Source organism: Equus caballus, chromosome 18 (genome assembly GCF_041296265.1).
Source record: "Equus caballus isolate H_3958 breed thoroughbred chromosome 18, TB-T2T, whole genome shotgun sequence".
NCBI lineage: Eukaryota > Metazoa > Chordata > Mammalia > Perissodactyla > Equidae > Equus > Equus caballus.
In genome coordinates this window covers 57,236,440-57,264,150 of record NC_091701.1, presented here as the reverse complement: position 1 = coordinate 57,264,150, position 27,711 = coordinate 57,236,440, and the positions used below count along the sequence as shown (strand labels likewise).

At 39.9% G+C, this 27,711-nt stretch overlaps 1 protein-coding gene across 41 annotated transcripts in view; it reads right to left on the bottom strand.

The window, feature by feature from the left end:
* The window catches only part of OSBPL6 (oxysterol binding protein like 6), a 198,719-nt gene that overhangs the window by 101,788 nt on the left and 69,220 nt on the right, over positions 1-27,711 (bottom strand). For 25 of the 41 annotated variants that reach the window (XM_070241304.1, XM_070241316.1, XM_070241293.1 and 22 more), the window contains exon 2: positions 4,044-4,235. The gene's annotated coding sequence lies outside the window, so the exon portion shown is untranslated. Of the gene's footprint in view, positions 1-631; positions 818-4,043; positions 4,236-24,371; positions 24,754-27,711 lie in introns of all 41 variants that reach the window. The other 16 variants (XM_023622065.2, XM_070241294.1, XM_014732550.3 and 13 more) reach the window with 2 other exon arrangements.

Here is a 27,711-nt window from a genome sequence, read left to right as displayed (position 1 = left end):
TGAAACGTATGTACTACTTTGGATCTGATGCAAATAAACTAACTTTAAAAAGATAATTTTGAGAAATTTTAACGTGGAATGAGTAATAAATGATATCAAAGAATTATCATGCATAATGTTAGGTGTGACAATGGCATGATGGTTTTATAGGAAAATGTGCATACTAAGAGATGCATAATGAAGCATGTACAGGTGGACATGACATAATCCGAATTTCTAATAACTTCAGAATAAAAGGGGGGAGGGATAAATGCATCTGGGTGTGTTCCCTGTGCTATTCTCTTCACTTTTGTATATATTTGAAATTTCTCTAAATTTGAAATACTCTAAATTAAAGTATTTTAAAAAAATAAAAAAAGAACAAAAAATGAAAAAAGTCTTAAGAAACAAAAATTTCCCTCTTCTCCGCTATTTACATATGAAACCCTTGACATTAACAGTAGATTCCTTTTCTTCACTTAATTACTTCTTCATTCCACCTTTTAACTGGATATGCATTTAACATACAATTTATTTGTCAAAGCTGGTCTAAATCTTTCTGATGTTTGGGTGACCCAGCTTTCTAAAACCTCACCTATTAGATTGAGAAAGAATGTACAGGGGGAGGGCTGGTCTAGTGCACAGCCTTTACCTCTGGACAAAGGTTCCTTCCTGGTCCCTTGTTCCTATTATTTTCAACAGGGTGAGAAGGACATTTTGAGGTCTTCCCACTCCTCTTCCCTGGAGAGAAGAGCTGGCTAATGGCCTGCTCCCTCCCTGGTGGCTCCTCAGCTCTTCAGAATCAGGTGCCTCTCGAACAGAAGAAACCCCCTTCAACCTGAGAGACAAAAAAGCAGGGACAGCCAAGGAGAGGAAGAAAGGGGCAGGTAAAATGGCATCAGCATTGCCAATTCTCATTGGATAGTCCCTCCATGTCCACCCCCTGAGGGAGAAATCTCATGATCCTCAAATCAGACACAAGAGAGCAAACATCAGCTTTCCTAGCATGCCAGGGCTGAATCTGCTTTCTCCTCTTCCAGTTTTTGCTTAACCACATAAAGTTTGCTGACTGGTTAGCTGATTTACTAAGTTTACCTTTTTCACCACATTTCAACCTGTTTCATATGTCAATAATGGCTTCCAAGCACTCCCTACCTTGTTTTCCTTTTTTCTGGTTCTGGTTACCCTTTCCTCAGGGAGTTAAGTGAAATTGAATGTGCAGCTGATCGTAGGAACGCCGAGAAAAAGAGATAAAGGGGCTTTCTGAAAGCTTTTCTGAATATACATGCATACATACTAATTTCTATGACAAAAGAACAGTAAAAATAAACACACTTCGTTAAGGAAATGTGATGCCCATCACCTGCATTTTCCTTTTAAAGAAAAGTTTAATTTCTTTCTCATATAGTCAAGTCACAACTCAGCAATTGTGTGGAAACAAATTTCCAGTTGCTTATTTCCATGAACTTAAACCTGATAGTTAAAGGGATTCATGGACATTTCATCTCTGCGTGTGGTCAAGTATCAAGAGATTCTAGGCAATACTGACCCAAGAGATCCCATGAGATAGAGCAAAGTAATTCAGGCAGAAGGACAGTAAACTATCCAAAATAAACATCCAATCCAGCTGGGCTTCTTTGTTGTTTGCATCAACATTCAAAATGGATATCCTGGGGCCAGACCGGTGGCAGAGTGGTTAAAGGGTTCAGTGTGCCCCACTTTGACACCTGTCAGCCACACTGTGGTGGCAACTCATATATAAAGTAGAGGAAGACAGGCACAGATGTTAGCTCAGGGTGAATCTTCCTCAAGCAAAAAGAGGAAGATTGGCAACAGATGTTAGCTCATGGCTAATCTTCCTCAGCAAAAAAAAAAAAAAAAAAAAGGATATCCTGAGGCCTGAAATCTGCTTAAATAACAGGTACTACCCATTTGAAGTTAAATGAGTCATCGGGACAAGAACCACTGTTCTGGAATTGAGTCAGTCTCCCCCTATCTTTAAACTACAATCAAATAATTAATGTTGAGTTTAACTAATGTACATAGAGAAGCACAATGCCATAAGGATCCTATGATTTGAAATGCTTTCATAGTTAAAGCTCCTTATTACCCTATAAAAGCTTGATTCAATATCAAATTAACAGGAACATCACTGTAAGTAGTTCACTTCCCACCAATATACAGTGATGGAAGATGGGGAAAGAGAAGTTTTGCGATTAACCACAACTCTCTGTGCTTGAAGGTACATCTGTTTCTGATGGCGAGATTTTTCAGTGTCAACACTTCTGCACATGTAGATGGCACAACAATTGCTCAGTGAATCACTCTGGTGTCCGGAATGAGTAAGAGGCTAGTAAATGAACTCTAAATCTCTACAGGTGTCGTTCAAAAAGAAGTCAACTTAATGAATCAGTTTTACCCCCCTGGGACCAAAACAGTCAGAGCAGGCAATGGAGCTCATAGGTCATGAAATATCAGACTCTGAGATGACAACCTCAAGGTCTGGAAAGAATCAATCAGACCTTATCACTATGCAAATCAGATTTCCAAATTAAGAACAATGGACCGTCTTATTTTGGAAAAGTCTTCCTTCTTCATAAGAAAGCCTGGCAGGTGTCACCTTAACTTCAGAAAGCCATCACTTTCAAAGCACACACATTTTATACAAAATAATAAAATGCCAAAAGAGAATAAAGACTAACAGAGTGTTCTGTGTAAAGTACATGGGGATGACTTCATGTAAGGAGAGAATAAGAAATTGATGCTTCAAGCAGGAATTTTGACCTCAAAAGCCTACAGATGCCTGGCAAGTAACATAAATCTGTAAGGCTGGTCAGTTAAGTTTTGGGGACTGATAAAGACTAGCAAACTTCAGTCCTTGGATTAGTAACAAGACCACAATTTTAGTCTTCCAAAAGAAGCTAGGTATCTGATTTTTTATGTGAAGTCTCCAGATTGTCTAGTGTTGGCAATTAACTCGATCTAAAAAAACGAAAGTTTTTACAGGCTAAAAAAAATATAGTCTAAAATGTGACCTGTGGGTCATCAGTTTGCAAACTGTGCTTTAAAATGTAATTTTAAAATGTAATTTCAAATAATGCAGTAATAAGCTGAAAGCTTCTCACATAACAATGATTATATGAAATCATCGAGCCTTCGCTTCTGCTCTACCAGGAGGGACCAGGCCATGCACAGGAAGGGCAGGAGTGGTATCAGGACGCCTGAGGAGCATTTCCCTAATGACAAACATCTGAACTATCGTTACCGTCACCATCATCATCACCACCACCACCCCTGTGCCCCACGGAAAATAAGAGTTTGAGGAGAGGATTCGCAGCTTGCGAAAGCTCCCCAAGAGCTTGAATGGCACACCCTCCCACTCTGGGGATCACGGACCTCAAGAAAGTAGAAAGCTTTGTATAACTGAGAGCGACGTGTCTAAACTGTGAAGAGCAAACTCACTGAGCCTAAGATGTCGAACAGTGTATGTGAAATGGCTCTGAAAATAATAATTGCAAATATCAAAGAGACAAGGAGACCATAGTAAATATTGCTGGTATCGTATTAGTTACTTCAGTCTCATGGGCAAAAAAAACCCCAATCAACCATCTACTTGTTTACTATGAAAGATTATGAAAACTGGATTTATGTTAAAAACGTGTGCCTGCATGTACATGTGGGTTTGTGTGCATAGGCATATGTAATGAAAGCAAGGATAACATCTGGGCCGTCTCTAGACTTAGGTCTGTGGGGTCATTACTCAAGAAGGGAAGGGGAGTGCCTTATTTCCCCATGATGCCAACTGCAGATACAAAAAGGCTAACAAATACTTTGGCATGTTTTTCTACTTCCTATCCTTTAAAAAACTACAGCAGAACTTTTTATGAAGATGTCTAAACAAAACCAAGATTACTAGGTATTATTTTTAGATCTGATATACACATAAAAGATAGAAAGAAACACCTTCCTGTGATTTGGCACTCTCTCACTAATCTCTGGCTATTATTAAACACTGCCTAATCTAACCCTGCTCTTCATTTTAAGCTGGCGTTCTCCTAACTCACCTTTGTAACTTGAAGTCAAAGTCTTCCAGGTCGGCTTTAAGGTAAAAGCTGTTTGAAGTGGCTTATCCTCAGATGCCTGCAGTTTTTTCTGGGAACTCGGTCTGTCTATTGATCCTGCTGTGGTTATCCGGTAAATCACAGGTGTGGCTCCTTGATTTCCTTCTCTTGCTGTTTTGCAGTAAGGGGCAGAAGCTGAAAAAAGAGATTACAGTCATATAGTACATCTCCACAGAACTTCCAGGAGCCTCTCGGGCGGACTGCTGATGGCCAATCAGAAAAGTCCTTCCAAGTTATCTCTTGAGGAGAAAGTTCACCAGGGACGATGTCTCGGCTTTTCACCTCCTTTGCTCAACCATGTGTAATCCCAAAGATGCAACTGTTGAACTCCTCAGCAAGCAGTAACATTCACAATTTATATCTTACCCAGAGATTGGGGTAAGAAAACTCTCGACTTTTATAGCAAATATTTTCTAAAAGGAGATAACGTCTATTTTCCAGAAACTTGTTTAACCCTCCAATTAAATGTAAACCTCAAACAGCGTTTTTAAAAATAAAGTATGAAGTAGTTTCATCACATATGCATGTACATATACAATCCCAGCGCTCTGATAAAGACCCATGAATAGTCTCTAATTTGCCTTCACAGAACAGAATGTCGCCAAACTCCTCGAACCATCCTCTAGCAGAAAGAGCTGACTATAGTACCAAAGAGTAGAGTTTTCAACTTGACATAATTTCTCAAAAGGCAAAGAAACAGTATTTTATGAGAAGATAAAATATATTCACTTTAAGGGGAAAAAAAAGAGAAACCTGACAAGTAATCCAAAGGAGAAGCTCAATTAGTTACTCTCCAACCCTCAAACTCGATAGCAGTTTTTTCCTTCAAGCCATAAACCTCACCAGCAGACTCGTTTACTCACAAGCTTTAAAAATTACTCCCAAGGTTTGACTACGTTTCCAGCCTATTCTTTCACTTTGTTTTAGTTTTTCTCTTTTTACTTATGGAGAAGGGGAAAAAAAAGCACACACACATATTGTGAAAGACTACGATAATGAAAGTGCAAAAGATTTACGTCTGCCCAGAATCCTACGTCGTGATTGCTCCTTTAAGTACCATTTTTCTGGAAAAAAAATATTTGTTCTAAACCCTCCTCTACCTCTACAAAAACGGGGGGTTTTTTTTAGTATCTACTATGTTGTAAGACAATTCCATGCATCTTGTAGGTCCTAAATAAAAGGTAATTGATGATTATGATGATGACACAGAAGAACTGAGGTTAGGGTCTGTCAATACTATTTTTGTATGCTCAGTATTATGTCTGCTTATTTTCTGCAGACAATACTCAATCTATGCTCTTTAATCTCATATAATTATAGGCAGACTGAATATGAATGGTCAGCTGTAGAAACTCCCCTACTCACCCTTCCCTGCTCTTTCCTATGATGGACTCTGCCAAGCTTTAGAAAAGGAGAGAACACTGAAAAAGGAAGAAGAAAGAAGAAAACTATGGCAAAGAGCCCCTTGTGCTATATACTCAGCTCTTTTTTGCCACTCCCACGTGATCCCTCTTCCTTAGTATTATTTTCCATGACCCCTCACCATCCTATAATGGCAAGCGGGAAGGTAAAGAAGCATAGAGGACCACGGGGTAAGATCAAGGTTTCCTCTCCATCTCTATTTTCCCCAGTCCAGCAGCAGAGGGGAGAGAGAAGACAGGCTGAATCTTGCTAACCATACCTAAGAAGTCCCCCTCCCTCCCGCATCACACATATCGGTGTGTCCTCACCTCCAGCCTATGTAAATTGGACCTTGGCCAGACGAGTATTTTTCTACTTCACTCTTCTCTCTCCCCATAGTCTTTGCCCATAGATCCTTCAAAATCCAGCTTACAACCACAGCTCCAAGCTCCTTCATTGATCTTCCTAGTCTAGAGAGAAGGATCTTCTCATTGCACTTGGTACTCTCATTGCACATGCTACTCTCAGTCAGTTCTACTCGTGTAACATGGTCCTGGTCTTACATGTTGCTTACACCTCTTATCTCCCCTAACAGACTGTGTCAACTCTGGGAAGCAGGAACCAGATCTTAGTTTCCTGCACACAGTGTGACAGTTAAAAAATGAAATTTATACAAGGTTCCTATTTATATGTACTTAAGAAATGAATCTATAAATGTCCATTTTGCACCAAAGTGTGTATTTTCACACAGTGTATGCAATGTCCCAGAATAAGGGTTCTGGTTTGTTCTGAGACTATAATTAATGTTCATGTGGACATCCTGTGCAACTTTCAAAAAGACAATCAGCACGATAAAGTATAGTGCTGTCTATAACCTTCAGGGCACTATCCACTCTGTGTTATAAATGACTACTCTACCGGGGCTGGCCTGGTGGTGCAGCAGTTAAGTTCACACGCTCTGATTCGGAAGCCTAATCCCAGGCATGGACCTATACACCACTCATCAAGCCATGCTTTGGAGGTGTCCCAGAAAGAAAATAAGAGTGGCAGAGATATTAGCCCAGAGACAATCTTCCTCAAGTAAAAAAGAAAAAAAGAGGAAGATTGGCAACAGATGTTAGCTCAGGGTCAATGCTTCTTCACCAAAAAATAAATAAATGACCACTCTATCAATACATGGTTCAGATACAACCAATCATCTCTGGTAGTTACTCAAGCCAGAAATACTAGGAATATTTGTCTTAATTCAGCTTCAAAAACTTGATTCAGACAGAAAGTTTATATCATCACATTCAAATTCCCAATTTCGAGGTGACTAGTATATTAAGTTTTATTCAAAATCCAGGAAGTTAACCAAGTGGTAAGTAAACTTTATTTTATTTTATTATTATTATTTTTTTGCTAGGAAACATGCTCTCTGAGCTAACATCTGTTGCCAATCTTCTTCTTTTTTTCCCCTCCCCAAAGCCCCAGTGCATAGTTGTATAGTCTAGTTTTAAGTCCTTCTAGTTCTTCTATGTGAGCCACCACCACAGCATGGCTACTGACAGACAAGAGGTGTCGTTCCACATCTGGGAACTGAACCTGGGCCGCCAAGTGGAGTGTGCCAAACTTTAACCACTAGGCCATCAGGGCTGGTTCAACTTTATTTTAATTAAGATACTGTCCAGGGTCTTGCTTTACCTTGCACATAAACTGTGCATGGGGCAGAAGTCCAAAGTTGCTAAACTGGTAAAGTTCAAGTCTAATTACTCCTTGTGACAACACACATGAAAATTTAATTCTTAAAGCTCTCATTAAGAAAGAAATTCAGAGAAGAAGTTGTTTCTTTTTAAAACTATAACCAATATGGATGCTTTAAAAAAAAATCTAGCTTTCAGAACACCAAAACGAATCATGTTCTAATTTAATGATATTCTCTGTAGGCCAAAAAGGTTCCCAACACCCTCCTCCTAAGCTATTAATGAATTAAAAGTTGTCAAGGTTAAAAGGCTGATTTGAACAAAATCTCCTATACCAACCAGTACTCGGGTAGAAGTCTCTGAAATCTCACTCAGGGGAGCTTAGTGATTTGGCAAAGATTTCTTCTGAATGGCTCATTCAGGAAGTAAATGATCCATTATCTTTGCAAGAGACTTCTTCCTGTAAATCGTGTGACTAACCCTCCCACAGCCTGAATTTTGCCCACTAGACACCACGGTCTCGTCTAGCGCACTCCCCACAGATTCCACTCATTTCCTGTTCAAGCCCCTCAGAGCCCAAGATAAATCCTACTAAAGACTGGGCTATCCTGTGTGGCTACTAAGTTAATGCATAGAATGCAAAATGGAGACAAGATAGAGTAAGCTCCACCACTCTGTAAAATGCTACAGGAAAGATTCTCAAAATAGTGAAGACAACCAGAATAACCCAAAGCATATTTACACAAAGTTAGCAGTCTACATAGCAAAGTTCATTTCACAACAAAAATAAGAGATGAGACACTTTTGACTATTTTCCAGATGGTATGTGGTCCACAGTTTTGATTCTATGCCCACATCATTTCCACAAAGAAGGATTGGTCTTAATTCAGGGTTAAACATCCTAAATTGCTTTCCCAGAAAACTGTAGCCCAAGACACGGTACCAGACCTTTCTTCATTATCTTGTTTACAGTGTCTACTGTCTCCACTAACCACCTTAGTTGGTGAGAAGATAATTATTTTGCTTTTTTCACTGGCAGCAATGTTTAGACAAGAAATTTATTTTTTTCTTCCTATCTGTGATAATCCCAAGTGCAATGAGAGTTTCGATACTGTGTCTAAGTCTCTGGAGAATTTGGTTTTAATGCTACAATCCAATAGGGTTTATGGAAACAGGTTGTCCTAGGGTAACTTCCCGAAGATGGAAAACTCCAGCCACCTCATCACTACTGTGGCTTTCTTGTCAATAACTGAAGAGCAGAAGACTTTTAGCTTTGGAATTTATCCAGTCACATTAGTGCTACCATAGATCAAAGGAGTTAAAATTCCCCAGGTGAAATAACATACCAGAGTTTTCATATTTGCCATTAGGTATTGATTGATTCATTCATCTAACAGCAAGTCAATTGTGTAGTTATTATATACGAACATCAAAATCACACACTAAAGAGATCTAGACATGTAACAAACAGTCGACAAAAGCAAAGGTCCTTCCCTTATGAAATTTTGAGTTTAGCTATACATAACAGGGAAAGGTATATGAATAATCTTTTTAAGTTACAAAAGCAGAAAATGTGCTACGGATTTTCATGACAAGAAAATATTAATTCTAGCTTGGAGTTTGTGGGTTGGATGGGAAGCACATAAGAGGAATTAATATTGCTCCAAAGGGGAGGCATTTGATAGATGAGTAGGTTCAGGCAAGAAATGGACAAACAGAGATGAATGAAGAACATTTCAAACAGGGAGGATAAGTGTATGAAAATCAAGAGATGGGAAAGTGTAGACTGTAGTTCCAGTACTTAGAGCTTAGGGGACAAAAAAGGAGAGGGGGGGAAGGAAAGGCAGAGAGGAGGTTTGGAACAGTGAGGAAGGTCGTAAATGCTGGGGAAAGACCACATTTCACGGGGTGGTCACATACTTATGCTTCAGTAAGGCAGAGGCAGATGAAAACATGGAGGAAAGAGAACCCAGAGGAAAGAGAGGGCCTCAGAAGACATTGGAGCCCAGAGGGAGGGCGGAGCTTCCTCGGGGTATGGGCACACAGGAGGGACAAGTCAAGAACTTCCATTTGACAGGGTAGAACGTGATCCTATTCAGCCTCACGTATTTCTGTCTTACCAACATAATGGGAAATAAAGCACATTCATTTGTTCAGAAGTATGATCAAAGTAATATAAGACATGGTCACCACACTAATAAACTAAAATAATTTACTCAACACAAAACATATTTTTCTCAATCTGTTAGATTTCTATGATCTAGGCCATTTTTTCGAGATTTTTTTTTTGGTTTGTATCTAACTTGGTTCAAATTGACACATATTTCTCTGAGGGTAGGCAAAGCGTTTTATTTCTCCAAATGCCAAAGGCCGAGCACAAGGAAAGACGTGGTGCCTATTAAGCATTCAAAGAAAACTTTTTTTCCAAATTAAACAACTTTGCTAATACTGACAAAAATTCAGATGACTGATTATACAGGTAAGAATTCTGATTATAGATTACCTAAAGGAGTCGACAATTGTATTATTCCCTTGACAACTTTGTTTTATATACAAGAACAAATATTACAGAAACCACTCAGTGGTTTATTACTCAGCTGAATAAAATTTTATTTTAAAAAAGAACCCCAATGCGGGGCTGGCCCCGTGGCCGAGTGGGTAAGTTCCCGCGCTCCACTTCAGCAGCCCAGGGTTTCGCCAATTCTAATCCTGGGCGGGGACACGGCACCGCTCATCAGGCCACGCTGAGGCAGCATCCCACATGCCACAACTAGAAGGACCCACAACTAAAGATACACACCTATGTACCAGTGGCGGCTTTGGCAGAAAAAGGAAAAATAAAATCTTAAAAAAAATAAAAATAAATAAATAAAAATAAAAAAGAACCCCATTAACTCTAAAGCACTGTAAATATGCTGTGGACACACTGTAATCATCCAAAAGTAGTATGCTATAGAGCAAGAGTCAGTAAAGGTCCACATCAGTAAACATTTTAGGTTTTGTGGCCATGCAGTCTACCACTTGATGCAACTACTCAGCTCTGCTGTTATGGCAGGAAAGTGGCCAACAGACAACATGTAAATGAACGAACATGGCTGTGTTCAATAAAACTTTATTTACAAAAAAGTGGTGGCCACATTTGGTCCTTGGACTGTAGAGTGTTGACCCCTGCCTAGTTGTGGAAACTGGGTGTGGTTTCATTGTTCTTCACTCTTCAATGTGAATAACTGTGATAAAGTGATAAAAAAAAACTAATCTGAGAAAATGGGCTCCAACGAAAATCTCCACTCTTAGTGGAGTGATAAAGAGAAAAAACATTGAAGAAGTCCTAAGGAAGAGATGGGTTCAAGGAGACAAGAGAAGTTTTGGGTAAATTAAAAAGAGAACAAAGAGTTGGTGATGTCTCGGATCACTGGTAAGGGAGTCCAACATATATCCTAAATGGAAATATGAAAATGTGACTCATGAAACCATTTCAGGAAGTGCTCTAACTCATGCCAAAAATGCTCATTAACTAGGAGAAAACTTCAGGGAAAGCTTAACCTATTAAATAAAAATATTTTTAAGAAATGTATGAATCTTGACAGAATATTCACATGAGAGAAAGCCAGAGAATTTGGAAATTTACTTCCTTCATGAATTCTGATGATCATACTATATTTACTTGATTGAGCAGGGGGATAAGTAAGGAATGCTATCAGCGAAGCTTACCAATCTATATTTAAATCTATAAAAGAGTTATACAAAAACTATCTTAACTCAATGACATCAGCTTAATGATGCTACCCCTAATTTACCATTGAGAGCAACTTACTAGCTCTGTTACCTTATGCCAGTTACTTTACCTCTCTGTGCTTCAGGTTCCTCATGTGTCAAATGTGGCTCTTTCATGAGGTGTTTGAGGGTTGCACGAGCTAATGTGCGTGAAGCATTCAGAACAGTCCCAGCACACAGGAAGTGCTCAGATGCTGTCTTGCTGCTGCTCCCCTGAATCTCTTCTCCCCAGCCAGCTTTACTGGAGACGCCTCCTTCGCCCCTGTCTTCTCCGAGGCTCCCCCTGGGCGGCCCCATCTCACTCCGAGAGCTTCAACTCTCCATTTGCTAGGGACTGCTAAAGCTCTCTCTCTCCAATGCTGACTTCTTTTCCAGGCTGCCATTTCCAACTGCTCTACTGGACATTTCCACTGGAATACATCCCGGGTACCTGAAACTCAACGAGTCTAAAAATCAAGCCCATCATCTTTCTACCCTTATCCCTTTTCCTCTCCTTGTCTTCTCTTCGAGTTTATGACTCACTATCTAGCCTTAAACCAAGCTAGAAACTACAGCTGCTTTTAACCATTTCATTTGCAACCTTCCCATTTTACTCACCCCAAGTCCTCTCTCCTATCTCCCAAATTATCTTTCGCAGAGATCACTCTCTTTTTGCCATCTCAGCTCTCTCTGGCCTGGATTATTTACATCTGCCTCCTGATTTTCTTGCTTCCATTATTCTCTCCTCCAAGCCGTCCTTCGCTATTATCAGAGTCACCTTTCTTAAAACATATATTTGATCGTGTTATTCTCTATTTTCAATTATTCTCTCCTGCTTGGGGGAAAGGAGCCTATGGACCTATAAGCGAGCTCCAGAGGCCCTGGGAACCCTCTGAAACTGGATACTAAAATTCGTGTGTGTCCTTGATCAAAAAAAGGTCAAGGAACACTGTCTGAGAGGACAATCTTTAAAGTGTTCAGCGGGGTACAATCTGCAATCTTAAACTGCACCTTAGTCCCTCTCGTCTTCTACCCTGTTTCAGATGCAGCGAACATCACATTTTCCTCCAAACATGCACACCGAATGCATTTCACCTCTCTGAGCCTTTGCTTGTGCAGTTCCCTCTACCTGGAATGTTCTTCTCTGCCTGTCAAACACTTGAGCATCCATTAAGGCCTGGCTCAGGTCTCAAATGTCGCTGCTGTGAAGTCTTGCCCAAGTGTACAACTACGTGTGGACAACAAACGACGTGAAATAGATTTCTAGTGTCTGTATATCATAACACTGACCCAAACTTCTTAAGTTCAGAGCTTCATACTACACAAAATAAACATTTTGACACTACTGTGTTTACTTAAATCAAGAGACATCCTTACTGGTGTCCCGGGATTTTAACGAGGTTAAGAGTAAAGACTCTAGAGCCTAATTGTCTAGGTTCGAATCCTGGCTCAGCCAATTACCAGTAATGGGACCCTGGGCAAGTTACACAGCTTCTCAGTGCCTCAGTTTCATGACCTGTAAGGATGGATATAGTAACAGTACCTACCATTTAGGATTATTCTGAGGATTAAATGAGTTTACGTGTATAGCACTTAAAACTAAGTAAGTGCTTGTTATTATTACAATTACTTATTGAAATCAATGGCCAAGCCTAGAGGTTCCAAAAGATAATCACAAAGCAAAACTAACTGACCTCGCCACATAAGCCTCAAGCTTTAGTTAACTGAGTTAATTAGGCAGATAATACTAAGAAAGATGGCTCTTTTCACTAATATTTTTATCAGTTGAAAAGTGTTTCAAGGCTATCTGATAAAATCCAGATTTTTCTCCTATTAGCTTCCAACAGCTAAAATATCAGCTCAAAATATTTCCAAGGCACACCAGAGGGTACATTAAATTAATTCCTTTGAATAGGAAAAAAAAAAACCCAGAGCTGCTCTTTCCTGGGCAGCAAATCAATGAGCCACCTCACTGCTTACGATGTGTCCCATATGAAGGGAAAATGCTAGGTGGCAAATTGGGGAGAAAGACAAAGGAGCTTAATGACTCAGCTTTCAAACATACCAGCTTGTATGCCAGATAACTGGGGTGTTAGCCATTTTAGCACTACCCACCTGGAGAAAAAAAAAAAGCTGTGAAATGTAGATCCTCACATCACTGAACCCAAGCAAGAAGCAAAATGAGTGCATGCTGTAGTGACGTGGCCGACTTTCATCTGAGTGATAGGATTACTCAATGCATTCGGTACTGCCTCTGTGGAAAATTTGCAGCCAACAAACATCATTTTGACCCATACCACAAATACTGCAGTTGTGTAACAGTATTTTTTGTTCCCCAGCGAACTGCCAAAAGGATCATTTTGCTCTTTGTTAATAATCAGACCTTAAATTAAAACACCTGAGTTAATTTTTGAACCCAAGAAAAGAGAGGATAAAGCTCAAATTCCTTATCTTAGTATTAAACATCCTCCATGATCTAATCCCAAATAACTTTCCAACTTTATCTTCCATGACAGGCTTCTTGAAATCTTCAACCAAAAAGAATTTCCAATTCCCCCAAACATACCCACTTTTTGCCTCCTCTGTGCTCCCTCTCACTAGGACAGTCTTCTCCTCACATCCCAAAATCTAAATCCCTCGTTCCTTTGAGACTCTGTGGATGACGGGAAACCACTTCCGTGGCTCAGCTAGAAGTAGTTCTCCAGGTTCTTAACTTCCGTAAGCCTTGCTCAGCACCTCTTGGACTTTCCTCAGGACAACTGTATCAGAGTTTTTGACATACCTGTCTTTCCCTCTCAAGACTGGATGCTCCCTGAGGGCAACATCCACATCCGCTCCGTCTTTGTAAGCCCAACTGTGCCATGGGCAGATGTGCACATGACAGGTGCTCAGACTTTTTGCTCAAGTGTGCTAAAGCTCATTGTGACTAATCACTGAAACCAAATGGACAGGAACATGCACTCAGACAAGCCTTACTGAAGAAAGGCTTTGGTTAAAAAATATGCAACAAGACCTGTTTTCTTGCGAAGCAAGCTGAGAGATGAGAATTGTAACCCTACTCCCAGGGCAAAGAAATGACCATTTACACTTACCATCCAGTGATAGGCTAGCAACTACTAACAGTGGTGTGTTAACAGCTTCCCTCCCACACATGTAACTGACAACGTACTTCCAAGTTATAGAGATCCTAAGATAGCTGGTCCTGTGTTTCCCCTACTGTAGTCTCAAAACACTGCTTGCCTCTGGCCCTTCGGTAAAGAGCTCTCAAGACCTATGTATACAATAATTTCAATCATCATGTCTAATATGATTTAAATGCTAAATACCCAAGGACCAAAATGCAAATATCACAGAATTTGATACATAACAGAACCCACAAGTGCCAAGAGAGGGAAAGATGCACAAAAGAACCTCTAAACCCTGGCAGTCTGATACTGCTTGGGCGGAAGTTCACTAGTCCTAACAGGCCACTTGGATGGCGCTAAATGAAATGCTTATTGGACCCCAAAGGAGAGGCTGACTCCACTCTAGGGTGACGCTCCAACACTGTGCTGACCGGGATGTTCTTTAGCCACTGAACAGCTGCCCACCGTCTGCAGTGCTGTGTTCACAGATGACATTTCCCTGCCTATTCAGTTCACAAACTGTTACACAAATGAGTTTTAATATGAACTCTTAAACATAAGTGGTTTTTCTAAACCCCAAATCCTGAAGGAACAGATGACCTAAGTCCTACACTCTTAAAGGGATGTCTTGACTCAGAGCCAGGCTAATGGGAAATTTGCTGTTGGGTGCTCTACCTAATATGGCTTTCCTATCAATGACATTTGGAACATTCAGTCTCCAGTGTCATGCTGCTGGTGTCTCTTGGATTAGGGGAACGGCAAATACATCCTTGGAGCAGGTAGCAGGAGACTCTAAGTGTTTTAAGTTACTTGCCTTTAAAACAACTATTATATATGTTCTTTTAAAATACAAATATGCCTACCAAATGCATGCTGGAGTCAAAATAATGTTAAAAATTTGTTAACAAATTAGGTAAACGTTGTCAGCGGCACCACCATAAACTACACAATGGTTGGAATGATGAAATAAACCCTAAACAAGTACAAATACATATAAGGTTTGTATAATCTGTATTTTTTCATATATGGCTTAACTTAAAAACCCTGGCCTAATTTCTCTTTGAATCAGTCTCTTCTACCTCCCATGCTACTTGGATGGAATTATTTCAGGCTGCCCCATTTCTTAGGCCTCGCGCTGTATTAATTCATCTAGATTTCTATTTGGTTTCCATAGCTACTTACTTGTTTGCTCATTAGAACACAAAAAACTTTGACAACTAAATCAGGCCTATTAGCATTCTTATGACTAAAGCTTCCTGTATTTAGGTAGATGGCACTGGCAGTAAAGTCAGAATAAATTTTAAAATGTTGAGACAGTGAACAATGACATCCATTGCAATTCAAAATTGTTCTTCTGGAAATTTAATTTGATGCCACAGACTGATTAGTAAAATGGATGGGGAAAACAGGGTAGACTATGTTATCGTCTAACAGCAATTTTCTTGAAATTGAGTCCTTCCTTTGGGCACAAGTGGAAGCCTGAAGCATGGAATGAGCACTTGGTCTTGGAGTTAAACAGGCTTATTAGTTCAAACCCCGGCACTGATGTTTTCTAGCTAGGAAACTCTGGACAGTTGACTCAGCTGTCTGATCCTCAATTACCTCAGCCGAAAAATGGAGATTTGAGCTAATAAAACCTAGTTCAAGTTGCTTTGGAGATAACAGATAATACATATTCAGGACCTAGTACTGCACATACCATATGACAGGTGCTCAAATGGTAATTATGTGTAAAGATTTTTTTTTTTTTGAGGAAGATCAGCCCCGAGCTAACATCACTGCCAATCTTCCTCTTTTTTGCTGAGGAAGACTGGCCCTGAGCTAACATCCGCTACCATCTTCCTCTACTTTATACGTGGGATGCCTGCCACAGCATGGCTTGCCAAGTGGTCCCATGTCCTGAACCGGGATCCGAACTGGAGTACATGAACTTAACCACTACGCCACCAGGCCAGCCCCCATATAGAGGTTTTTTATCTCACAAATTTTTGGACTTCAGAATTATTCTGTAGTTCTCACAGCATACACACAGAGTTTATATTAAATTACACAGACGTTACTAAGTAGGATGTTTGGCTGCCAAGGTACAGACTTTCTGATAAAGATCAGTTAATATTAGGTTAAAATTTTCCTCCTCAAAAACTGAGATCTATGGATCATCTCAACACCTCTATACATCATACTTTCTTCAGATTACAAATCTGCCATCCCAGGGAGAAAGGGCATGCAAAAATTATTGAAACATTCATGTCAAATATCCAACTTTTCTGAGGCACAGAAATAAAGACCATGAATCTAAAAACTCAAAATACCACAACTAATAGGCAGTTGTATTGCAGTGAGCGGCTCAGAGTCCAGTCTCCGAAAGCATCTAGGTTCAAATTCCTACTCTGCCACTCTCTAGCTGCATGACCCATTTCATAGGGTTGTAAGAAGGATTAAAACAGAATAGCTGGTGCAGAGGAGGTGCCCAATGTTCGCTTTTAAAGCCACTTTGCCCAACAGTCACACTGCACATATTTCCAGACTCAAATTATTCATGGTCATGCTTCATGATTCTCCTTGTTCATTCCCTTCCCACAAAAAGAAAATAAGAGATCTTCCTTGATAAGAGAGCCAAACTGAAGAATTCCTTGGAAAGGATTCACTGCCTGATCCTGTCCTGCCTGGTATAGACCTGACTTGAGCCTACCGCTATCCGTGCTGCGGGGCCTTACGGCAGACGCCCCAACCCAAGAGCAGACCACAAACCTGTCCTACTAAGGGAGCCAAGGGAAGTTTTGGTCACGAACTCAGCCCTGGACCAGCCAGGGTGTTATTATGGGTCCTGCCCAACATCCTTACTCTTATTCCACAGCAATAGTAGGACGAGAGTTCTTGGCACAGAGCAGACTCTCAGTTAGGACTGTGGAACGAATGACATCATGAAACTGGCAAGGGGATAAAGCTGGGAGCCTAAATATCCGTAAGGGTCAGAATTCAATAATTGGTTGCCACTATGCTCTGCTCTCATATTCACCTTCCTTCCTATACTACAGACCTATCTTGGGATCCACTCAAATACTGATTGAATGCCTACACTGTGCCTGGCCCTGAGGCTTCAGAGTCTGGAAATATGAGCAATACTAACATTGGGAAAAGTTCATTCCCTCTCTTCCTTGGGTTGTAATGACCAAGGTCTTTTATCAATTTTGAATAAACTTTACTGAAACCTCTAAAACAATTTAGAACCCAGATTTAAATTCTCTAACATTGCTGGTTGGAAAGTAAATTGGTATGACGACTTCAGAAAAATGTTTGACAATATCTGCTAAAGGTACTAATACTCTATATCCAGTAATTCCTGGATATATGCCCAAGAGAAGTGAGTGCTTATGTCCATCAAAAAACAAATTTGAGAATGTTCATATCAGCTTTATTCAAATAGCCCCAAACTTGAAATAACCCAAGTGTCCATAAAGAACAACACACAGAAATGAAAAAGAATGAACTAGCGTGCATGTAATAGCAAGCAACTACATGGATGAATCTCAACACAAAGAGGACCCCGTATAATTCCATGTATACGATGTTCAGAGATAAAACGAACTGAAGCACAGCGACAGTAGTCAGAATGGTGGTTGTTGTTGGGTGGTACTGACTGGGAGAGGCGTAAGACAACCTTCCAGTGTGCTAGAAATGCTCCAAATCTTCATCTGGAGGTGGTTTTGTGCATAGATAGAGGCAGAGAAGATTAATTGAGCCTACCTTTAAGATTTGTATACTTTACTGTATATAAATTATACCTTTTTAACAAACAAAAAACATATTTACTTTAAAACGTTTAGTGTTCCCTAGCCTCAAATTATTTATTTACTTATTCACTCATTCATCCCAGTGAATGCCTACCACTATGCTAAGCACTGCAAGCATGCCATACATGGTCCTCATTGTTAAGGAGTTTGGATGCTAGTGGAGAAAAACCACTTTGTTGGTTGCATTACTCACTTAGGCAAAAAATCATATACCACTTTCCAACTTCTCATAGGTACTTTTCTTCAATTGACTGATAATTTATATATATTTATATTTATATATATATATATATTTTTTTTTTTGGTGAGGAAGATTGGCCCTGAGCAAACATCTGTTGCCATTCTTCCTCTTTTTGCTTGAGGAAGATTGTTGCTGAGCTAACATCTGTGCCAATCTTCCTCTATTTTGTATGTGGGACACTGCCACAGCATGGCTTAACGAGCAGTGTGTAGGTCTGCACCTGAGATCCAAACTCATGAATCCCAGGCCGCCAAAGGAGAGTGTGCAAACAACCACTACACCACCGGGCTGGCCCCAATATTTTATATTTTGCTTAAATTTACATCTGGTTCAACTTAAAATGTAAATTCCCTGGTTGTTCCAAATCTCCCTATGTCCTTAAACGCCTAGCGCAGTGTCTTATACACAACGAGCATTCAATAATTTCTTATTTATTGGCCTATCACATCACAGTATTTCTCCTGGCCTCAGGTTTCCTGACCAATGTGCTTTTGTCTCAGTTTTCACTTTTCTTGGCCACCTATGAAGCCTGCAAATCTGTAAAACACTTAAGATACACAGCTTAAGTACACGGCTATACTTACATACACTATATCTACCACTGGAGTGTAGGATGTGGCTTACGTTATTCTAGGTTTTCTTTCCTTAGCCCTTTCATCCTATAACAGAGCCAACGAATCTGAAAGAGGAAAAGTGGGGAAAGTGAAGAGATAATCAATAGACTCATGTCAGGGGAGAAAATGATAAACCTTGCTTTGATAGTTGCAATGCAAAGGCAAAACCAAAAATAGCCACGCATCTCTGGCTTCCCCTTCCTACTGTGCTCAAGGCCCTCCCAGTGCCATACGTATCAACAGGCCCAGAAAATACCCTTGAGAATGACACATAGGATGCCATGCTCATCCATCTCCCTAGTACCTTTTTTTAAATGTACTTTTCTAAGGGTCACTAATTTCAAAGTGCCAGGAAAAAGCATTAGCCCCACAATCAAATGTAGTTAACAATAATTACCATTGTTCTCACAAAAAAGGCCACAACTGCAAATTGCTTTAGTTTCATAATTTTCATCTCTGTGGTCTTGTTATTTATAGCAGGTCTCATGTGATTCCTGAAGCTGCCTGTTATCACCTGAAGCCATGAGACTCAAAGGGTTGCACCTTAAGTCTCAGCCTCCTTCCACGTGTTAAGGCTTCACGTTGACTTTCCTGCTGACCTGAAGCACCCCAGCGACTGAGCACCATCTGCCCCCTCACGAGAGCCAGGCACACTTTAAGATGGAGCAAGTTGATCAACCACAAGCCCTGTGGCTTCCGCGATGAAGATGTGCTGACATAACAGAACCATTCTCTCTTTGATTCCTTCACTGACATTCAAAGGGAGAAATCCAAATGCTACAGAGCTTTACTTTCTGTCTTCTTCTGAGCTATCTGCCCACTCCAAGTCTTGAAGTATTGTCCTGGGGACAATCATCGGAAGTCACACTCCAGGTTGTGATAGGTCAGTGTTATGTGCTGAATTGTGTCCCTTCCAAACTTCATATGTTGAAGCCCTAACCCCCAAGGTGACTGTATTTGGAGACAGAGCCTTTAGGGAGGTAATTAAGGTTAAATGAGGTCATAAGCATGGACCCTAATCTGCTAAGACTGGTGTCCTTATAAAAAGAGGAAGAGACACTAGAGATCTTGCTCTCTCTTTCCCTTTCTCTCTCTCCCCGCACACAGAGAAGAGGCCATATGAGGACACAGTGAAAAGATGGCCATCTGCAAGCCAGGAAAAGAGGCGTCAGACGAAACCACCCCTCACGGCACCTTGATCTTGGACTTGTAGCCTCCAGAACTGTGAGAAAATAAGTTTCTGTTATTTAAGCCACCCAGCCTGTGGTATTCTGTTGGGGCAGCCCGAGCAGATTACTACAGTCAGTAAAGAGCTGTATGGGTAGCATTAGCCCATGAAAATCAGAGAACACACACGATAGTTCATTAGCCTCAATGTGGTCCTTGAATCACCCAGGCACAAAAAAGCATTTCACATAAGAAGGCCCACTCACATGGTTGAGATCAGAATCCCAAATAGGCAAGCTCTACAAATCTCAGTGTGATTTGCCCCTGCCTTTTCCCCTATCACGGTGCTCTTCCTTTTAATTCTTTAAGCACATTCTATTTCGTCTGCCTGCAAAACACTTCTTTCCCTTTCTTTATCATCTAGTTAATCCCAATTCAGTGCAACTGTCAGTTCCCCAGGGAAGCGTTCTCTGATCCCGCAGGCGAGGCTGCATCTCTCTCCACAGTCTCATAGCATCCGCATTTTTGTTTCAGCATTCATCACAGTTTGCAATTAGACATCTCTGTGATTTCTTTTTAGGCACATGTTTTACCACTTGTCTGCAAGCTTCCCAAGGCTACATGGAGCTGAAATATCTGTAGAACAAAGTGGAGAAGGAAGGAAGAAAGGAAGGGAAAGAGGAGGGGAAACGGTAGGATGGAGAAGGGGAGCACGAGACAAAGAAAACGAAAGAGAGAGGTTGAAGAACGTAGTACATCGTCTTAGCTTGGGCTGCTGTAACCAAGTACTACAGACTTGGGGGCTCACATAGTCCTAGAGGTTGGGAAGTACAAGACCAAAGTGCAGACAGATTTGGTGTCCGGTGAGAGCCCTCTTCTTGGTTCATAGAGGGCCATCTTCTTGCTGTGTCCTCACAAGGTGGAAAAGACAAGGGAGCTCTCTGGGGTCCCTTCTATGACGGCACAAATCCCCTTCATGAGAGCTCCTAATCACTTCCCAAAGGCCCCACCTCCAAATACCATCATCTTTGGGATGAGGATTTCAACACATGAATTTTGGGAGGACATAAACATTCAGTCTATGCCATATATGCTTCAGTCTTGTCAGATTTAGGCCAGTGGCAGGGGAAGGCATGCTAATCTGGCTCACACTTGCCACCAAAATGTTGCCATGTTTCCAAAAGCTGGCCTAAATTTTCTAAGTCAAAGCCACCAGAAAAGATTCAACGAACTCTAATACAGTGGTGGGACAATTATTCAATATTGGAACTTGAAAACAGCATGAACCAAATTCAAGTGCCTATGCAAACTTCCTGGGCTGTATTTAGTCATTTTATACACACGCATACTTACTTTTTTAATGGAAATAAGTACTACAAAACTCTAAAAAAAGTAAAATATAAAAAAACCCACTGTGGCACACTGATAATACTCTTCTTTGAGTTTTCACACTCGCCTTGCGGTCTACACTAGTGGTTCCCAACCTAAGGCCCAGGGACCCCTTGGAGATTATGCAGTTATTTCAAGGGGCTCACAAATGCACCCACGAGCAAGCACTGCCTGCAGATTGAATACCTTAAAATCCAGTTATTACCATGTTGAAAACCACGAAATTTTGCATGTTTAAAGGGGTCCTCATACTCCATATAGTTCAAAGTCACACAGTTTAGAAATTACCTATACTTGGTCCTGTTTCCCCGAGGCACTGATGAAAAATATCCACCTGTGAAATGGGCCCTTCTTCCTCTGTCTGAACCAAAACCATTTCCAATCTCCTGATGGAATTCACAGGACACGCAAGGTGCTGTGGTGCCTAATTTTGTGGTTGGAGGAATATGATCAGTATTCATTAATCAACATTTGTGAATTGCTCTAACGTCTTTAAAGGAGATGATGCCTTATAAATCCACAGTGTTGGTGTGATGATCAATTTGGACATTTATATGAGAGAATGATACTTCTAAGCAAGTATTTTCAAGGGGCTTAATTTACTTTTTTTATGTTTATGGATTTTACTTTTCCCTGGTTAGATAATTCCCAGAAATCAAGAATAACTACAAGATCTTATTGAACACAGCAATTGGCACTCACCAGTTAGAACAGTGTTAGAATAGTGTCCCACGCACAGCCAAACTGTGCGTCATGATGCAAGGAGGCCCCACACCGGACAGCTCCCTGAGCATCCTGTTAACACGCCCCAGTCCCCTTCTCTATTCTAAATGCGGGTTTAGTGTGATGCTGGCCAGCAAAAGAAGTAAAGGCACTTGCCAAAAGGCTATGATATCAGAGGCTTCAAGGATATCCTGAGGCCAAGTTTAAATTTATCATCATCAATTTAGAAGATACTGAGAATTTTTCTGTCTCATATGTCTGTGCAAATGCACATACAGATACGTACCTGAGTACCTCTGCAAACCCGTAGGCTTCCTAACCAAGGTGTGGGAGACACACGGCCAGAGAAAGAAAGGCACAATCACCAAGCATCCCAATACAGCCAAAAACCACGCTGACCAGGAACTGGATGTCTGGGTTTCTAGTCATGGCTCTGCTGCTTCAAAGTGTGTCATTTTCTGTAAGTCACTGAGCAGCATCTCTGAGGCTTGGTCTCTTTACTTAAAAACCAAGGATGTTACGCTACCAGGTGATCGCAAAGCTCCTTCCAGCTCTGATAGTCTATTCTATGTGGACTTTTGTCTAGGGTCATATTAACACCTTGTTTTTGAAGAAATTCGTTGGGAAAGTAATTCTCATTTCAGAACAGATAAGGTCCAATGTAAAAAAGAGTGTTAAAACATAATAAATCTAATTTTCCATCCATTTCAATCATAAGTTTGGAACTATATCTACAAAAGACTGAGTCTGGAGCTTCTGATAAGACAAAGATTAATAAAGTAGCAGGTGCTGGGCATGTTGAGTGTTATATGGAATTTGGACATACTTTCTCCAGCTCTGAATTTCAACTCTGTTTGATTCTTCACCTCCATTCCATATGTTCCCAATTTATTAATTCCAAGAAATAGTGAGAGATGTAGAAACTCAAGAATTCAGATTTCTTTCTACCACCTTTCTTTTCCCCCCCCAGAAGATTTTTTTTTATTAAGACTTTATTTTTTAGAGCAGTTTTAGGTTCATTGAAAAACTGGGGAAAAGGTACAGTGATTTCCCATATACCTCCTGACCCCATACAGGCATAGCCTCGCCCATTATCAACATCCCCCACCAGACTGGCATATTTATTACAATTGATGAACCTATATTGACACATCATAATTGTAACCACGGGCCCATGTAGAGCCAGTTCAGAACCCGTCTCTTATCAGCAGAGTGTTTAAGGATTGCCTTTCAGAAAATTTGCAAAGTTACATAGCCAGAGCATGTGCAGAAGAAGAAATCTGACCTGAAATGACCTCAGAACCAAAGATTCTCCTGCCTACAGAACCAAAGGATGGGGACATGACCAGAATTTAAAAGTCAGACACTTATCAGAAGCAAGGAGTCCATCATTCAGGAAGATCTCGTGTTAAAATTCCTTTCCTACCTTACCATAAATGTTTAGAACCTCATCATAAATGTTTAGACCCTTACAATAAACGCTTGAAGCCCACCAATCAAAACCTGTCCCACCAGTGTTATTGCATGCCAATCTGTTCTCCCTAACCTCTTAAATTTCACCCCAAATCCTGAATTGGGGAGACAGATCTGAAGGCACACAACACTGTACGCCTGCAATCAATCTCGCAGAATAAAGCTGATCTCTTTTCCCAAATACTCATGCTGTAACTAATTGGGTTTTTTTATGCACATCGGGCAAGAGAACCCCAATTTTGTGTGTAACGTAATCACCCAAAATTCATAGTTTAAATTATGTTTCACTCATGTTGTTATATATTCTATGGGTTTGGAGAAACGTATAATGACATGTATGCATATTTATAGCATCTTACAGGGTATTTTCACTGCCCTAAATATCCTCTGTGTCTGCCTGTTCATCCCTCCTCACTCCCCCCACCCCCTGGTAACTACTGATCTCTTCATCATCTCCATAATCTTGCTTTTTCCAGAATGTCATATAGTTGGAATTATACAGTATGTAGACTTTTCAGATTGGCTTCTTTCACTTAGTAATATGCATTTAAGGTTCCTCCATGTCTTTTCATGACTGGATAGATCATTTCTCTTCAGCATTGAATAATATCCATTTTCTGGATATATCACAGTTTACTGACCCATTCACCTACTGAATGACGTCTTGGTTACTTCCAAGTTTTGGCAGTTATGAATAAAGCTGCTATAAACATCCCTGTGCAGGTTTCTGTGTGGACATAAGTTTTTAGCTCCTTTGGGTAAACACTAAGGAGTGTGATTGCTGGATTGTCTGGTAAAAGTATGCTTAGTTTTGGAAGAAACTGCTAATCTATTTTCCAAAGTGGCCAATGCCACTTTGCATTCCCACCAGCAATGAATAAGAGAGCTCCTGTTGTTCCACATCCTCACCAGCATTTGGTGTTATCAGTGTTCCAGATTTTGGCCATTCTAATAGGAGTGTATGGGTATCTCATTGTCGTTTTAATTTGCATTCCCCTAATGATATGGAGCATCTTTTTGTATGCTTATTTGCCTTCTGTATATCTTCTTTTCTGAGCTGTCTCTTAAGGTCTTTGGCCCGTTTTTCAGTCAAGTTGTTTGTTTTCTTATTGTTGAGTTTTAAGAATTCTTTGTCCATTTTTGATAACAGCCCTTTATCAGATGTATCTTTTGCAAATATTTTCTCTCAGTCTGTGGCTTGTCTTCTCATTCTCTTGGCATTGTCTTTCATGGAGTTTTTAATTTTAATGAAAGCCAGTCTTCTATCTTTAATCCACTGGATCCCATTGCCCTAGAAAGAGAGGCTATAAAGTATTTTTTGTTGAAATATCAAAAAGAAACCTGTCCTCATAACATTGCATTTCACTGATGTCTCTTTCAAAATATTAACATTTCCTCTTTAAAAATGAGTGTTAAGTTTAAATAAACACCGTGACACTTCATTTATGTATCTAGATTCACGAAATGCTCCCCTGGAGACAGATTCTGAATAATAATAATGGAACAGAGTTTTGCTAACATTTTGATACTAACCTTAAAAGCTGGTAAATTTGCATTTTTTTCCCATCAAAAACAATTCTCTTTTGCAACATGTATTAAAGAAAATTTAATACTTAAACAATTGAGGATATTTAACTTATTTACTTCATTTAATGTAGATACTGAATTTGAAAATGGACATACTTTTGAGACTGGCATATTAAACCTATATAGGCAGAGTTTTTCTAGAAAAGCAAAAAAAAATTTACCTCTGCATTTAATTCTGAATCTCCCTGTGGAATAAGTAAACTAATTCAAGTTTGCATGTCTAATTATGATAACATGCATTCATGTAATGTTTTGCCTTAGATATTGACTGTGTACATGAACCACATATGCCTTCCAGACCAACCAGAGGACACTGAAGCCCTGGGCCTCTTGCCTCCACTCTGTATAATACAAAGTACCAGTCAAAATGTCTTACATATGGCCTTTCATTAAATAACAACAACATCAAAGCTAAGATCAGTAGGAGAAATCTGACAAAAATGATGACATAGAGCACTCTTGATCAAAATGGAAAACCAGAACGACCATGGGCATGAGAAGCTTGTCAGCAGTTAATTTCGCCTTGTTTTCACACACCAAATAGCTCCTTCCTAGAGATAAAAGCCCTTTTCCAAGAAAAAGTTCAAAGCGAGAAAACAATTGAAGGAAGGTTATCCAAAGCTGAAATCTGCTCAATACAAAGTTCTCCATTTGAACTGCAGTAACGTTTTCTGATCTCTTCACTTCACCTATATCACCTTACCATCAAGGCCTCCAGCCATTTCCGTACTGCTGAAGCCAGTGACTAAGATTTTGAGCTTCACCTTAATCAAGCTCTTCTCTACTCAGATATATTCAAAACGTAGCTTTTGTGAAAGGGCAAAGGAGTAAGCAGAAAAACAGACCATATAATATTTCAAGATCCCTTTGCAGTTCTATTTTCTATGATTTTACAATTATTTCCTTAGCCCCTTCTACATTATCTTACAGTCCTTGGTTATTCAGCCCATACATTTCCAATGAATCATCATTTTTAGTAATCTTCAGTTTGAATTGGAAGTATCAGTATGAATTCATGAAGCACTTCACTTACAGGCAAAATTTTCCAACTTTATCCTCTGAAAAGGCCGAGAAATAATGACTAGCCAAGTAGTAATCACCACCCCTAGTGTTCATATTGTGTCTTGAAATACCATTTCCATCAAAAGAAACCTGAGCTCCTTGGAGAAATGGCCAATTCCAGGTCTGGGAACAACAAGGATAGTGAGCCTGGAACATCTTGTCTATCAAAGACTAGTAGGACCATGTTATAAATAAATAGAATGATAGATAGATAAATGGAGGAGTGATTGATACACACATGCATGCATACATACATACACACATACACCTCAGAAGGCAATTAGAAGAGGCTCCACTAGCCAAAAATTGGACGATCTGATCATCAAATAGAATAATTACTGCAAATGGATTGAAGCATATCAAATGTGTTTAAATCCATAAGTTCAGGATGATCTTAAAACAAACCCCATTGGTCACCTTTGGAGGAGGCCAGCTAACCTACTCATTTTGAAACTGGTAAATAAAGGGAAAGAATCAGCACGTATTCTGCTTTTCTACTACAATCCATATCTCAGGGTAATTGATACAGAACATTTTCTTTTTATAGAAGCATTTCAGTTAGTAATTGAAGAAGAATGTTAGAATTAGATGATCACCATTCTGTATCTCCTAATGAATAAATGGGATCCCAGCAATGATCATCAATGGCTGCTCTGATCACAAGAAGCCAGTCACATCCTTCCAAAGTTTAATATGAGGAAATGAATCATCCATTATTGACCCAAATTTAACACAAACAGCAAAGGGAATAACGTCAAAGTTAATTTTACCTTTCAGGCTCTCTTTCCAATCAGTTAAAGAAACGAAGAGTAATTGAGCAACATCAGTGTGCAAACTTTCCTTGGGAAAGAAACTGCTGCCTGTCACAGGAGCTAGAGGCACCTGTAAATGAGTTCCTCCTGGGTTCACTGCTCCACTTACGAGCCTTTCCTATCTAAATTCTTACACATTTCTTCCCTCAAAGCTAAAAGTAATTCTGCCTCTTTTTTTTTGGTCTATGTTATCCTTCTCTAACCTAAAATAGAGATAACTGAGTTAAAGAATTGAAAGAAAATTCCCTACAGAAGAAAAACACATTTAGATCTAATTCTACTGTTGAGTTCTCACTGATTTTTAAATGAAATTAAGTTAAACGCAAGCTCTGGGTACAGTAATTTAACCACTATTTTGATCATTTCTCTTCTACTTAATTAGCAAAATTGAACCATTAAATACTCCCATTTAAAATGATGAGCCAGGTAAATGACTTTCTGGATTTTACAATTATAAGTACTTGACCTTAAAAAATCAGCACAACCTCAAATAGAATTTCAGCGAGCAGCCTCCAAAAACATACAGGCAGATACATTAGGGGAAATTAGTAGAGGGCCTGAAGGGGAGGATGCATCTTTATAAGCAAATGACTCAGATAACTACAGGCAATTTCATGGTGTGGTACCTCCTCCACCACCAACCTTCCAAACAGAATCAGCTCTGTCAGTGAAGAGAGAGAATGATGGAATCCTTCGTAAGTAAAGAAAAACTGCTCATCTCTCTACATGAGCTCAGGCCATGATGAGATGAGGCCAGAGCCTGGGTTTTCTCAGGGTATCATTCAAGG